The following is a 12,377-nucleotide window of genomic DNA, read 5'->3' as shown; positions in this document are numbered from 1 at the left end:
AGGAGCCCACCTCTGCTCTACGCCCACCTCCCTGCCCTCTTCGCTCCAGGCTGTGTCCTCCCTGAAGCAGTGGGAAAAGAAACCTGCCTATGGAAAACTGCAAAAAGGAAATGGCCAACTCCAGGGTTGACAGAGGGAATCATTTAATCGGGAAACCATTCTGATTTTTTTTGCAAAGCAATCCAATGACTGTATTACCGAAAGAAATAACACGTGTATCTTTCTGCTGCACGCTCAGGGATAACCAATCTTCGGTGTAATCTCCATACAAGACGTTTTGCAGCGTCCCGGCGATCTCCTGCATGCTTTGGCTGGACCTGGCCATGATGATAGCCTTTGCAGAGTATCTGAAGACCCAAGCAGAGATACAGTCAGGAAGGATCCCATCTGCGGCTCTTTGAGCCAAGGCTTCAATCACGTCAATGAGCCCAACCAGCTCTTTGGTTTAGTTCACTTTATTGTCATTGTGCGTGGTACATCGAAATTCAATGCCGTCTCCAGTGTACATTACAATTATAAAAATAAAAACATGCATCCTTTACATTCTATATGCCGTATTTTTCAGAGTATAAGATGCACCTTTCCCCCCCTCTAAAAGAGCGTGGAAATGTTGGTGCGTCTTATACACCGAATACAGCCATTTTTGGTCTCCCAAAGCCCCACCTCCATATCCCATTTCTGCAAAAAAGGGGTCCTTTTTGTTTTCTGCAAAAACAGAGTCATTTTTGCCTTCTCCCAGCCCCCAAAAGTACCCTGCAGGCTTCAGCAGGGCTGGGGGGAAGGCAAAAACGTCTCCGTTTTTGCAAAAAACGGCCCGACATTAAAACATGAGAGTGGGTCCAGAGGTGTTTTACAAGACGAGGACTCAACTCCTCCGCTTGTAATAAAATTCCTTCTACCACCAGGTTTGAAATTTTAGGCCTGGATAACCTTGAACTACGCCATCTACGTTACGACCTGAGCTTAGTTGCACAAGGTAATCTGCCACAACGTCCTACCTGTGAATGGCTACTTTGACTTCAACCGCAAGAAGGGCTACCCATAGACACAAACACAATGCAATCCCTTCTAATCTTGATTGCAGGAAAAGCGGTTTCAGCAACAGAGTAGTAAATGTGTGGAGCACAGTACCCGATCCTGTTGTTAGTTCCTCTAACCCCCATACCTTTGACCTTAAGCTGTCTACGGTGCACCTTACACATTTCTTAAGCGGTCCCTAAGGGCGCGTGCATAAGCACACCAGTGTGCCTACCCTCCCTGTCCTACTGTCCCCATTGATATGGACTCTTTTTATGTGTTCATGGCTACGTTTCACTTATTTTTTATCCATCTATTTGTGCAGTGGTGGGTTTCAAAAATTTTTAGAACCTCTTCTGGCCTACTTTGTGGGAGGGGCTTGCTGGCCATGTGACCGGGTGGGAGTGGCTTGCCGGCCATGTGACCAGGCGGGAGTGGCTTGCCAGCCATGTGACCGAATGGGAGTGGCTTAACAGTCATGTGACTGGGTAGGCGTGGCCAACTTATAAAATATGGTGAAACTCACTTAACAACGCTCTTGCTTAGCAACCAAAATGTTGGCTCAGAAACTCTGGCATTTGAAGCACGCAAGTCTTAAAGCTGTCAAGTTACAAGACCCTCGCACCCCTAACCCTTTAGAGAGAAAAAAAAAACCAGGGGTGTTCAAACTTGACAGCTTTAAGACTTGTGGACTTCAACTCCCCGAATCCCTCCTCCAGTCATGTTGGCTCAGGAACTCTGGCATTGAAGTGCACAAGTCTTAAAGCTGTCAAGTTACAAGACCCTCGCACCCCTAACCCTTTAGAAAAAAAAAAACCTCAGAGGTGTTCAAACTTGACAGCTTTAAGACTTGTGGACTTCAACTCCCAGAATTCCTCCTCTCGCTCTTCATCTTGATGATGTGTGGACGGGCGGGGGGGGAGGGAGCTGGAACCGGTTCTAAACGGCACTGTAGATTTGTGGACCCTCTTCTATAGAAGAGGTTAGGACTGGCAGGAACCCATCCCTGTATTTGTGCCATGTTTTCATACTTGTTTCCTTGTACTTGTTGAGAAATAGAAAATAATAAAATAAAATAATAAAATAAAATAAAATAAAATAAAATAAAATAAAATAAAATAAAATAATAAAATAAAATAAAATAAAATAAAATAAAATAAAATAAAATAAAATAAAATAATAAAATAAAATAAAATAAAATAAAATAAAATAATAAAATAATAATAATAATAATAATAATAATAAAATAAAATAAAATAATAAAATAATAATAAAATAATAAAATAAAATGAAATAAAATAAAATAAAATAAAATAATAAAATAAATAAAATAAAATAATAAAATAAACAAAATAAAATAAAATAAAATAAAATAAGATAAAATAAAATAAATGCCTAGACAAGTTTTGGGTGGTTTTAAAAGCAGGCACTCCCTTGAACACCGATGGGAAAACATTGGCCCATGGACAATCACACTCCTTACCTCTGGGAAAGCCAGAGTTTTTCATTCTTCCGTTTAGAAGATCCCTGAATGCGGAGTAAAAGAAGCAACAAGAGTTAATAAGCCTGTGCGTTGTTGTTATTGCTGTTGTCGTTGTCGTCATTGTTGACAAACCCAGAAGGAAGTTTTACAGAATTAGGTGGGCAATTACTGTCTGCGGATTGAGAAGGAGGCAAGCTTGGAAAGGAGAAAAGTGGGTAATTAGCCAAGCTCGTGATGCTGCGAGCCGCGGGCTCATCCTCTGTAAAGGTGCCACTTTTCTCCACCGGCAAGGCTGCCAGCCTTCCTTCCTTCCTTCCTTCTGATTACCCTCTGCATTTATGCTTTGATTGCTGTTTTGTAATTCCCCTCTGCGGAGACATTCCGAAGCAACTCGGGGGGGGAGTGCAGGTTGCTTGGAGAATAAGTGATAAGAAGGGAGGGAGGGGAAAAAAACAAGATTATATTTTTTTTTAAAAAACAATTTACATAGAAGGAAAAAGGAGCTGATACTCCATGGCAAAAGGAGAGCCAAGAGTTTTGCATTTCCAGGATGGAGAGACGCCCTAACCAAATTCATCAGCCGCTAGCAAGATTCCTTTGCTAGCAGTAGGTAAAACAAGGAATGTTTGGCCTTTGATAGCAATAGCAATAGACTTATATGCCGCTTCACAGTGCTTTATAGCCCTCTCTAAGCATTTGCAGAGTCAGCCTATTTCCTCCCAACTATCTGGGTCATCATTTTAGCAGCCTCGGAAGGATGGGAGGCTGAGTCAACCTTGAACCTGTGAGAATCGAACTCCTGGCAGTGGGCAGAGTTAGCAGTAGCAATGGCACTTAGACTTATATACCACTTTTACAGTGCTTTACAGCCCTCTCTAAGTGGTTTACAGAGTCAGCCTCTGGCCCCTAAACAATCCACGTTCCCGTTTTACCCACCTTGGAAGGGTAGAAGGCTGAGTCAACCTTGAACCAGTGAGAATCGAACTCCTGGCAGTGGGCAGAGTCAGCAGTAGCAATAGCACTTATATACCACTTTTACAGTGCTTTACAGCCTCTCTAAGTGGTTTACAGAGTCAGCCTCTAGCTCCTAAACAATCTGTGTCCCCGTTTTACCCACCTTGGAAGGATGGAAGGCTGAGTCAACCTTGAACCAGTGAGAATCGAACTCCTGGCTGTGGGCAGAGTTAGCAGTAGCAATAGCACTTAGACTTATATACCACTTTTACAGTGCTTTACAGCCTTCTCTAAGTGTTTACAGAGTCAGCCTCTAGCTCCTAAACAAGCCGCATCCTCATTTTACCCACCTCGGAAGGGTGGAAGGCTGAGTCAACCTTGAGCCAGTCAGGATCGAACTCCTGGAGTGAGCAGTGAGTTTTCCTGCTACACTGCATTCTAACCACCACTACCTCAATAAATCAGTCTTATTGCGTAAAGAAAAGGCAGTGGTACGTTCAGTGGTAGCTCTTCCTTTCTTGTTCGTTGGCCTGCTCAGAATAGAAAGCAGTGGGACTTAATTTGCTGGGGTCTTTGTGTTACCGTGATTATATTTACCACTGGTCCACTTGAGGGCACTACGCAACCCGATTCATCCCCGGTCAAAGATATGTAGCCCCCATAAGACCTAACATACCATCCTTAGAATAGAATAACAGAGTTGGAAAGGACCTTGGAGATCTTCTAGTCCAACCCCCTGCTCAGACAGGAAAGTCTATATAATTTCAGACAAATGGTTCTCCCATCTCTTCTTCAAAACTTCCAAACTTCCAAACTTCCAGTGTTGGGGCATTCACAACTTCTGGAGGCAAGTTGCTCCACTGGTTAATTAAGGAAGAGCCAAGGTGGCACAGTGGTTAGAGTGCAGTACTGCAGACCACTTCAGCTGACTGCTATCTGCAGTTCGGCGGTTCAAACCTCACCGGCTCAAGGTTGACTCAGCCTTCCATCCTTCCGAGGTGGGTGAAATGAGGACCCGGATTGTTGTTGGGGGCGATATGCTGACTCTGTAAACCGCTTAGAGAGGGCTGAAAGCCCTATGAAGCGGTATATAAGTCTAACTGCTATTGCTATTGCTAATTGTTCTCACTGTCAGGAAATTTCTCCTCAGTTCTAAGTTGCTTCTCTCCTTGATGAGTTTCCACCCATTGTTTCTTGTTCTGCCCTCAGGGGCTTTGGAGAATAGTTTGACTCCCTCTTCTTTGTGGCAACCCCTGAGATATTGGAAGACTGCTATCATGTCTCCCCTAGTCCTTCTTCTTATTAAATTATCCATACCCAGTTCCTGCAACCGTTCTTCATATGTTTTAGCCTCCAGTCGCCTAATCCTCTTTGTTGCTCTTCTCTGCACTCTTTCTAGAGGCTTAACAGCCCACAAACTGATCAGCATCAACAAGAAAGAAACTATTTCAGAGCTGAAGAAGCTTTTTGGGATGAGAAGCGAAACGCCTTCAAAGAACAACCAGAAAGTTCCGGTTGCCTCTTGGGGGGGGGGGGGAATGACCTTTGGGGGACAATCTGCAGGATAAGAATCTCCATAAGCATTTAGCAATAAAGAAACTAGTTAAACAGTGCCTCCTAGCGGCCAGGTGTGAATATAATCCCTGTAATCCAAAATCTCCTCTCTCCCCACCCCACCCCGGTCCCCCGCGACCGCCAGGGAGAATGTTATGAAGCAAAATGGCAATATCCATGCAAGGAGGTTTCGAGTCATTTGCGAGAAACTTCCGCCTTTGTAGATGCACAATTTTTTTTTCAAAACCCATGAAGCACCAGGGAAGCTGGAAGTAAAATTGTGTATACTCAGTCAGTGAGCCCTGAATAATAGCTGGCGAATGATTTTGAAAGAGGCCAAGCCAAAGTTCTTTGCCTCGTGAGGTTTCGCTTCAGGCTTCCTCGAGGTAAAAAGAGGGTCCAAGGTGCCATTAATTGTCAGGGTTATTTCTCTTGGTTTCGGCTGCCAAACCAGCCTGCCACCAGCCACGTTTCTCTAGTTGCTAAGGCACAATCTTCTCTGCTGCCATGGCAATCTCTCACTAGAGAAGATACAGGCAGGAAAGAGGAGGAGGAAGGATGAAAGATACTCATCAGAGTCAGAAAGGAGGAGGAGGAGGAGGAGGAGGAGGAGGAGGAGGAGGAGGAGGAGGAGGAGAAGGGGAAGAGGAGGAGGGGAGGGGGAGGAGGGGAGGAGGAGGAGGAGGAGGAGGAGGAGGAGGAGGAGAAGAAGAAGAAGAAGAAGAAGAAGAAGAAGAAGAAGAAGAAGAAGAAGAAGAAGAAGAAGAAGAAGAAGAAGAATGATGTAGAAGACGACCAGGGTTTGATGGGGAGAGATTAGGACTTCTAAATACATACCCCAGCATTAACCGGCTCGGTTCTTCGTGACAATCTACGACTGTGTTGAAAGAAAGATATTTCAAGATCATTCTGGGTGGGTTTAAACAAAAAATTATCAGGCAGGCAGGGAAGAGGAAGATGCTGTAGGACCCCCAGTGGGAGATTCATTAGGTTGGGTTCAACGCTCTGAATTGGGATGGAAAGAGGCCCCCAAATGTCCTTATTCACATCGTGGAGCCCAAATGGGCCTTTAGCCCTGATAAGAACTCGTGTCATTGATTACTGCCCTGTTTCTTAAATGTTTTTTCTCATAGGAGACCTTCCCACTTTTAAAATGACGGAGGACGCCAGAGTATTGTTTGTTTGTATAGGAAAGAGAGAGGGAGGGAGAGGAGACAGAGAGAGAGGGAAGGAAGGGAGAGGGAGAATAGGGGGAAGGAGGGAGAGGGGAGAGAAAGAGAGGGCAGGGGAGGGGGAGGGGGAGAAAGAGAGGGGGAAGGAGGGGAGAGGGAGAGGAGAGGGAAGGGAGTGGAGAGAAAGAGAGGGAGGGGAAGGGGAGAGAGCAGGGGAGAGAGGGAGGGAGAGGGAGAGAAAGAGGGAGGGCGGAAGGAGGGAGGGCAGAGAGGGGAGAGGGAGGGAGGGGGAGTGGAGAGAAAGAGAGGGAGGGGAGAGGGAGGGGGAGAGAGGGCGGGAAAGAGTGGGAGGGGAGAGGGAGGGAGAGGGGAGGGAAAGAGGTAAGGGGGAAGGAGGGGGGAGAGGAGAGATGGAGGGAGGGGGAGAGGGGGAGGGTGTGGAGAGAAAGAGAGGGAGAGGGAAGGGAGAGAGGGAGGGGAGAGAAAGAGGGAGGGAGGGGGAAGGAGGGAGAGGGGAGAGGGATGAAGGGAGAGACGGGGAGGGAGTGGAGAGAAAGAGAGGGAGAGGGAGGAGAGAGAGGATGGGGGAGAGAGGGAGGGAGAGGGGAGAGAAAGAGGGAGGGAGGGGGAGAGGAGAGAGGAGGGAGGGGAGGAGGGAGGGGAGAGAAAGAGAGGGAGGGGAGAGAGGGTGGGTGAGAGAGGGAGGGGAGAGGGGGGAGAGGGGAGAGAAAGAGGGAGGGAGTGGGGGAAGGAGGGAGAGGGGAGAGGGATGGAGGGGGAGAGGGGGAGGTAGAGAGAGGGGAATGGAGTGGGAGAGAGGGAGGGGGAGAGGGAGCCAGAGGGAGCGAGAGGCAGGGGAGAGAGGGAGAGAGAGAGGGAGGGGATGGTGTGGTGGTCTAGAGGTAGAGCTCTCGCCTCACAATCAGGTGACTGAGTTCAATCCTAGGTAGAGGCAGATATTTCTCTCTCTGGCTACATTGTGATTATATCTGCTGAATATAACTCCACATTGACAACGGGAAAGGCATCTGGCCAGTAAGCACACAGCTCCATTCAATTGCCCAGACTCCACCCCTCCAGGGATTATGGGGTCATTAAAAGACAATAGATTGAGATGTAGAGATGTAGAGATAGAGATATACAGATAGAGATATTTACTGTACGTTTAACAACGTTAAAATGGGCGCATTTTAACTGCTAGAGCTTCTCGGGATGGTTGGAGGGTCGGGGAGGAGACAGCTGAAATAAATACTTACTGAGCTCTCTTGATGTTATAATTTGTCATCACAAATTCTGAATTATTTAACTTTTTCTTGAACTGTAAGAGAGACAAACGGTCGATCACAGTTGGGTTCCTGGCTCAAACCCACCCAGTATTTGTCATTTGAAGAAATAAATATAGTCATCAAATGTTTATGCCAGAATCGGGGCTTCCTCAGAATAAAATTCCTCTGCTTGGAGACGGGTGGACTTCAACTCCCAGGATTCAGAATGCAGGCAGGGGAATTCTGGAATCTAAGTCCATACACCTTCAAGCGGCTGAGGTAGAGAAACACTATTTTAAGACAACACTGCATTATCTCTGTCCAGCAAATTGCGCGGACGACAGGAAGGATCACCTGGTGTCCTACTTTCCTTCTCTATTCACGTGATGTTGTGTACATGAAAGGGTTAAAGCTGGAATAACCAACAGGCATTCCCTGTGGGGTGATCCACGCTAAACATCTACAGGATTATTTCCAGCAGCTAGCTCTGGGGAAGTCCCATGCCATGAGAGAGACGTAGATACATGGATGAAGTAGATGGTTGATATGTAGAGAAATGTCTGCAGATGTTTAATTTTTTTAAAAAAACCCAATCCAAGCTATATTTCAGACTCTCCAAGATTCCTGGCCAAGTTTTGCAGCTATCGGCCTGTCAGCTCTCCAAGCCAGATAAGGTCTGTGACTGTAAATCCTCCCTTGAAAGACTTTGCTGTCACAGTAAATTAATAAAAGGTATTTTTGTCGGGACAAGGGGAGTGGAGTTTGCAGGAGACAATTAGTTCACTTTATTCGCTTGTGACTCTCCAAGACTCCTTGCCAGGTTTTGCAAATATCATCCTGGCAGCTCTCCAAGCCAGATAAGGTCTGTGACTCTGAATCCTCCCTTGAAAGACTTTGCTGGAGGTGAGTGAGCAGAATTCACAGCAAATTAATAAAAGGGTTTTTTTTGTTGGGACAAGAAGTTTGCTTCATGCTCTTGGGAAGCCTCGCTCAGAACAGTCAGACTCCTGAATGAAAAATAACTACAATAGTAAACCATTGGGACGTGGCCCCAATCGGTGAAATAATTAGATAGACCTTTTCACCAATAGGATAATGCATGCATTTATTTTTGGCAAACTGGCTGCAATCTCTTTTTTTTCCCCGGATGTGGTCCAGAATGAGCACCTCTGCTTCTGCCAAGCAAGGAAATAGCTCTCACTGTTCCCCAGCCTTTTGCCCCTGCCGATTAAACAAGCTAGCTTTAAACGGATCTTAATTTGGACTCACCCAAATTTCGGAAAGCTTTTTGGCATCGTAGCGATCGCACGTTCTGGGGGGCTCCCAAGACACGGAAAAATTCATATGGAAACTGTAGAAGGTATCGGTGATCACTGAAAAGGTGGGGGGGAGACGAGGAAGCCAGCTTATCTTTGAGTTTTACTTTTGAACTTTGATTTTGAGCTGTGAAGTTTTTGTGTAGCTTTAATGCCCGGTCGCCTACAACGATGCGCTTTTATAAATTGAAGGGACATAGTGACAGGGATCAATCTAACCTGGTGTACAGACTCATTCTGACATTCTCCAGGGCGTTATCAACCCTCTGTAGAAGCCATCAGGCCAATGCTTAGGGGGGAAAAAACATTTATGTCCCAAAAGTACTTTTTACAAAAGACAATTGAACATGCTTTTCCTTCAAAATGTTTCACTTCTCCTCCAAGAACTCTTCAAGTTCTTCAGTTGAGGTTCTTCAGCTGAACCTCTTCAAGTTCTTCAGTTCATTTTCTGTAGCTGGAGAAGCTTGTTGGATGAGTTGCAAAATGTTTTGAGGGACGAAAACCCCCTCAAGAAAATCCAGTTGCCTTTTGAGAAAAGGATCTTTGGGCTAATCATGGCCTGGATGGCTTGAGAATCTCCGTATAGGGATATATTAGTAGAATAAAATGAAATACGTTAATCCTGTTCATGACATGCAGTTAATTAAGATGTGAGGGAATTATATTAACATTATTCATTGTGGATAATTCATTAAGTAAAATGCTTATTATACAAAAATTGAATCTGAGGATAGACGCTACCAATGGAAAATAGATGGAAAATGAAATGGTAAACTTGGTTTATTTCTGAAGGGGCAAACAATGATATTGTTTAGGGGTTCATATCTTAAAGATCACTCAAATGAGAGATATAAACGAGACTGGAAAAAATGGATTGACTATATACAAAATAAATACGGGACCAAGAAATTCCAGTTAGCCTATGCTTAAGATCAGAAATGATTTAAACTGTTAAAAGTTAGTTCAGTAAGAAGAAGCTAAGGTCAATGTAGAATGTTATTAATTTCTTTATTTCTTTCTTCTCAATAGATTTTAGACTGTGTTAGTTAAAAATCCATACTGTGTACGGGTTCTGGGAAGTCGGGGGGGGGGGGAAGGAGGAGGGGGTTGGGGGGTGGAGGGAGGGAGGGGCATACAAAAAAAACTGTACTTCAATGTTTTAATGATTGACGAATGATGAAATATTTGTGTTTTTTAAAAGAAATAAAATAAACATCTGCATGATATTGTTTAGGGGTTAAGAAAAAAAATAAGTTTAGGATGGAAAATATGGGAAGAAAATAATACAGCTAAAAATGGAAATAGGATGGAAAACGAATTTTGTATATGAGAGAATGTTAAAGGGGAAAACCGTGCAACATTTTGTTTACAAAAGAATTTTAAATTTGTAACAAAAAATTAAAAAAAAACTTCGTTTGTAAGAGAATCTCCATAGACCTGAAGCATACCTGTAACAGTTGAATCAGGAGATGTGATTGGTGGAAAGGTAGATGTAGCTTCCTCCATACCTGTAGAAGGAAAAAGAGAAGTTCAGATGTGACCACACCATGAGTCCTGCATCCAGTTTTGGTCAACAACACGCTATAAAAAATATGTTGAGACTCTAGAAAGAGTACAGAGAAGAGCAACCAGGATGATGAAGGGACTGGAGGCTAAAACATACGATGAACGGTTGCAGGAACTGGGCCTGGCTAGTCTAGTGAAGAGAAGGACCAGGGGAGACAGGAGAGCAGTCTTCCAAGATTTGAGGGGCTGCCCCAGAGAGGAGGGGGTCAAGCTATTCTCCAAAGCACCTGAAGGCCAGACAAGGACTAATGGATGGAAACTGACCAAGGAGAGATTCAACCTGGAAATAAGGAGATCTTTTTTTGACAGAACAATCAACAGATGGAACAGAAGTTGCCTTCAGAAGTTGTGGGAGCTCCATCACTGGAGGCTTTCAAGAAGAGATTGGACTGCCATCTATCAGAAATGGTGTAGGGCCTCCTGTTTGGGTGGAGGGATTGGACTAGATGACCTACAAGGTCCCTTCCAACTCTGTTAATCTGTCTGTTAGAGAAGAGAAGTTGTGGGAGCTCCATCACTGGAGGCTTTCAAGAAGAGATTGGACTGCCATCTATCAGAAATGGTGTAGGGCCTCCTGTTTGGGTGGAGGGATTGGACTAGATGACCTACAAGGTCCCTTCCAACTCTGTTAATCTGTCTGTTAGAGAAGAGAAGTTGTGGGAGCTCCATCACTGGAGGCTTTCAAGAAGAGACTGGACTGCCATCTGTCAGAAATGGTGTAGGGTCTCCTGTTTGGGTGGAGGGATTGGACTAGATGACCTACAAGGTCCCCTCCAACTCTGTTAATCTGTCTGTTAGAGAAGAGAAGTTGTGGGAGCTCCATCACTGGAGGCTTTCAAGAAGAGACTGAACTGCCATCTGTCAGAAATGGTGTAGGGTCTCCTGTTTGGGTGGAGGGATTGGACTAGATGACCTACAAGGTCCCTTCCAACTCTGTTAATCTGTCTGTTAGAGAAGAGAAGTTGTGGGAGCTCCATCACTGGAGGCTTTCAAGAAGAGACTGGACTGCCATCTGTCAGAAATGGTGTAGGGTCTCCTGTTTGGGTGGAGGGATTGGACTAGGTGACCTACAAGGTCCCTTCCAACTCTGTTAATCTGTCTGTTAGAGAAGAGAAGAGAAGTTGTGGGAGCTCCATCACTGGAGGCTTTCAAGAAGAGACTGGACTGCCATCTATCAGAAATGGTGTAGGGTCTACTGTTTGGGTGGAGGGATTGGACTAGATGACCTACAAGGTCCCTTCCAACTCTGTTAATGTGGATCTGGATCTAATCTGTGAAATGAGACAAAATACTTCCACCTAGGAAAGCTGAGGTTGGGGTGTGGGGGGGGGGGGGGGGAAATAACATCAATGAGACAAGAAGCCTATGAGAACTGGTGGAGGAATTCTGGGAGTTGAAGTCCACACATCTTCAAGTTGCCATGGTTGAGAAACATTGGTTTATCTATCCAATTTTTGTGACGCCCATCTCAAAGGCACAACTCCTGATGTTGAGACTGTTGCATTTATGTAGGGTAGCAAAGAGACAGGGCCATCGGATGGACCATTCTGACGTTCTCCTGCACAGCCACCAGGTCATTGCTTAGAAATAAAAGTTTGAGGCAGCCCAGATGCCATACCTGTAACGTCTGAATGAGGAGAAGTGATTGGTGGAAAGGCAGATATAGGGTCCTCTGTACCTGTGGAAGAAAAAGGAGAAAATACAGGTATGAAAAGGGACAAAACATGCGTCTCTAGGAATTTTGACGTTGGAGGAAAAAGTTGGGAGACAGGGAACTTATATGAACTTGAACCATGATATGCAACAATTATTCTAAGAGAAATGCCGCAGAACTCAATCTTCCATTTATTGTTTTTTTTCCACAAATAGAGAAATAAGAGAAGAGAAGAGTTGGAAGGGACCTTGGAGGTCTTCTAGTCCAACCCCCTGCCTAGGCAGGAAACACTACACCACTTCAGACAAATGGTTATTCAATCTCTTCTTAAAAACTTGGAACATTCACAACCTCTGGAGGCAAGTTGTTCCATTGATTAATTGTTCTCACTGTCAG

The sequence above is a fragment of the Thamnophis elegans genome, chromosome 12 (genome assembly GCF_009769535.1).
Source record: "Thamnophis elegans isolate rThaEle1 chromosome 12, rThaEle1.pri, whole genome shotgun sequence".
NCBI classification, from domain to species: Eukaryota; Metazoa; Chordata; class Lepidosauria; order Squamata; family Colubridae; genus Thamnophis; species Thamnophis elegans.
The sequence above is the reverse complement of the archived record's forward strand: the minus strand, read 5'-3'. Positions refer to the sequence as shown.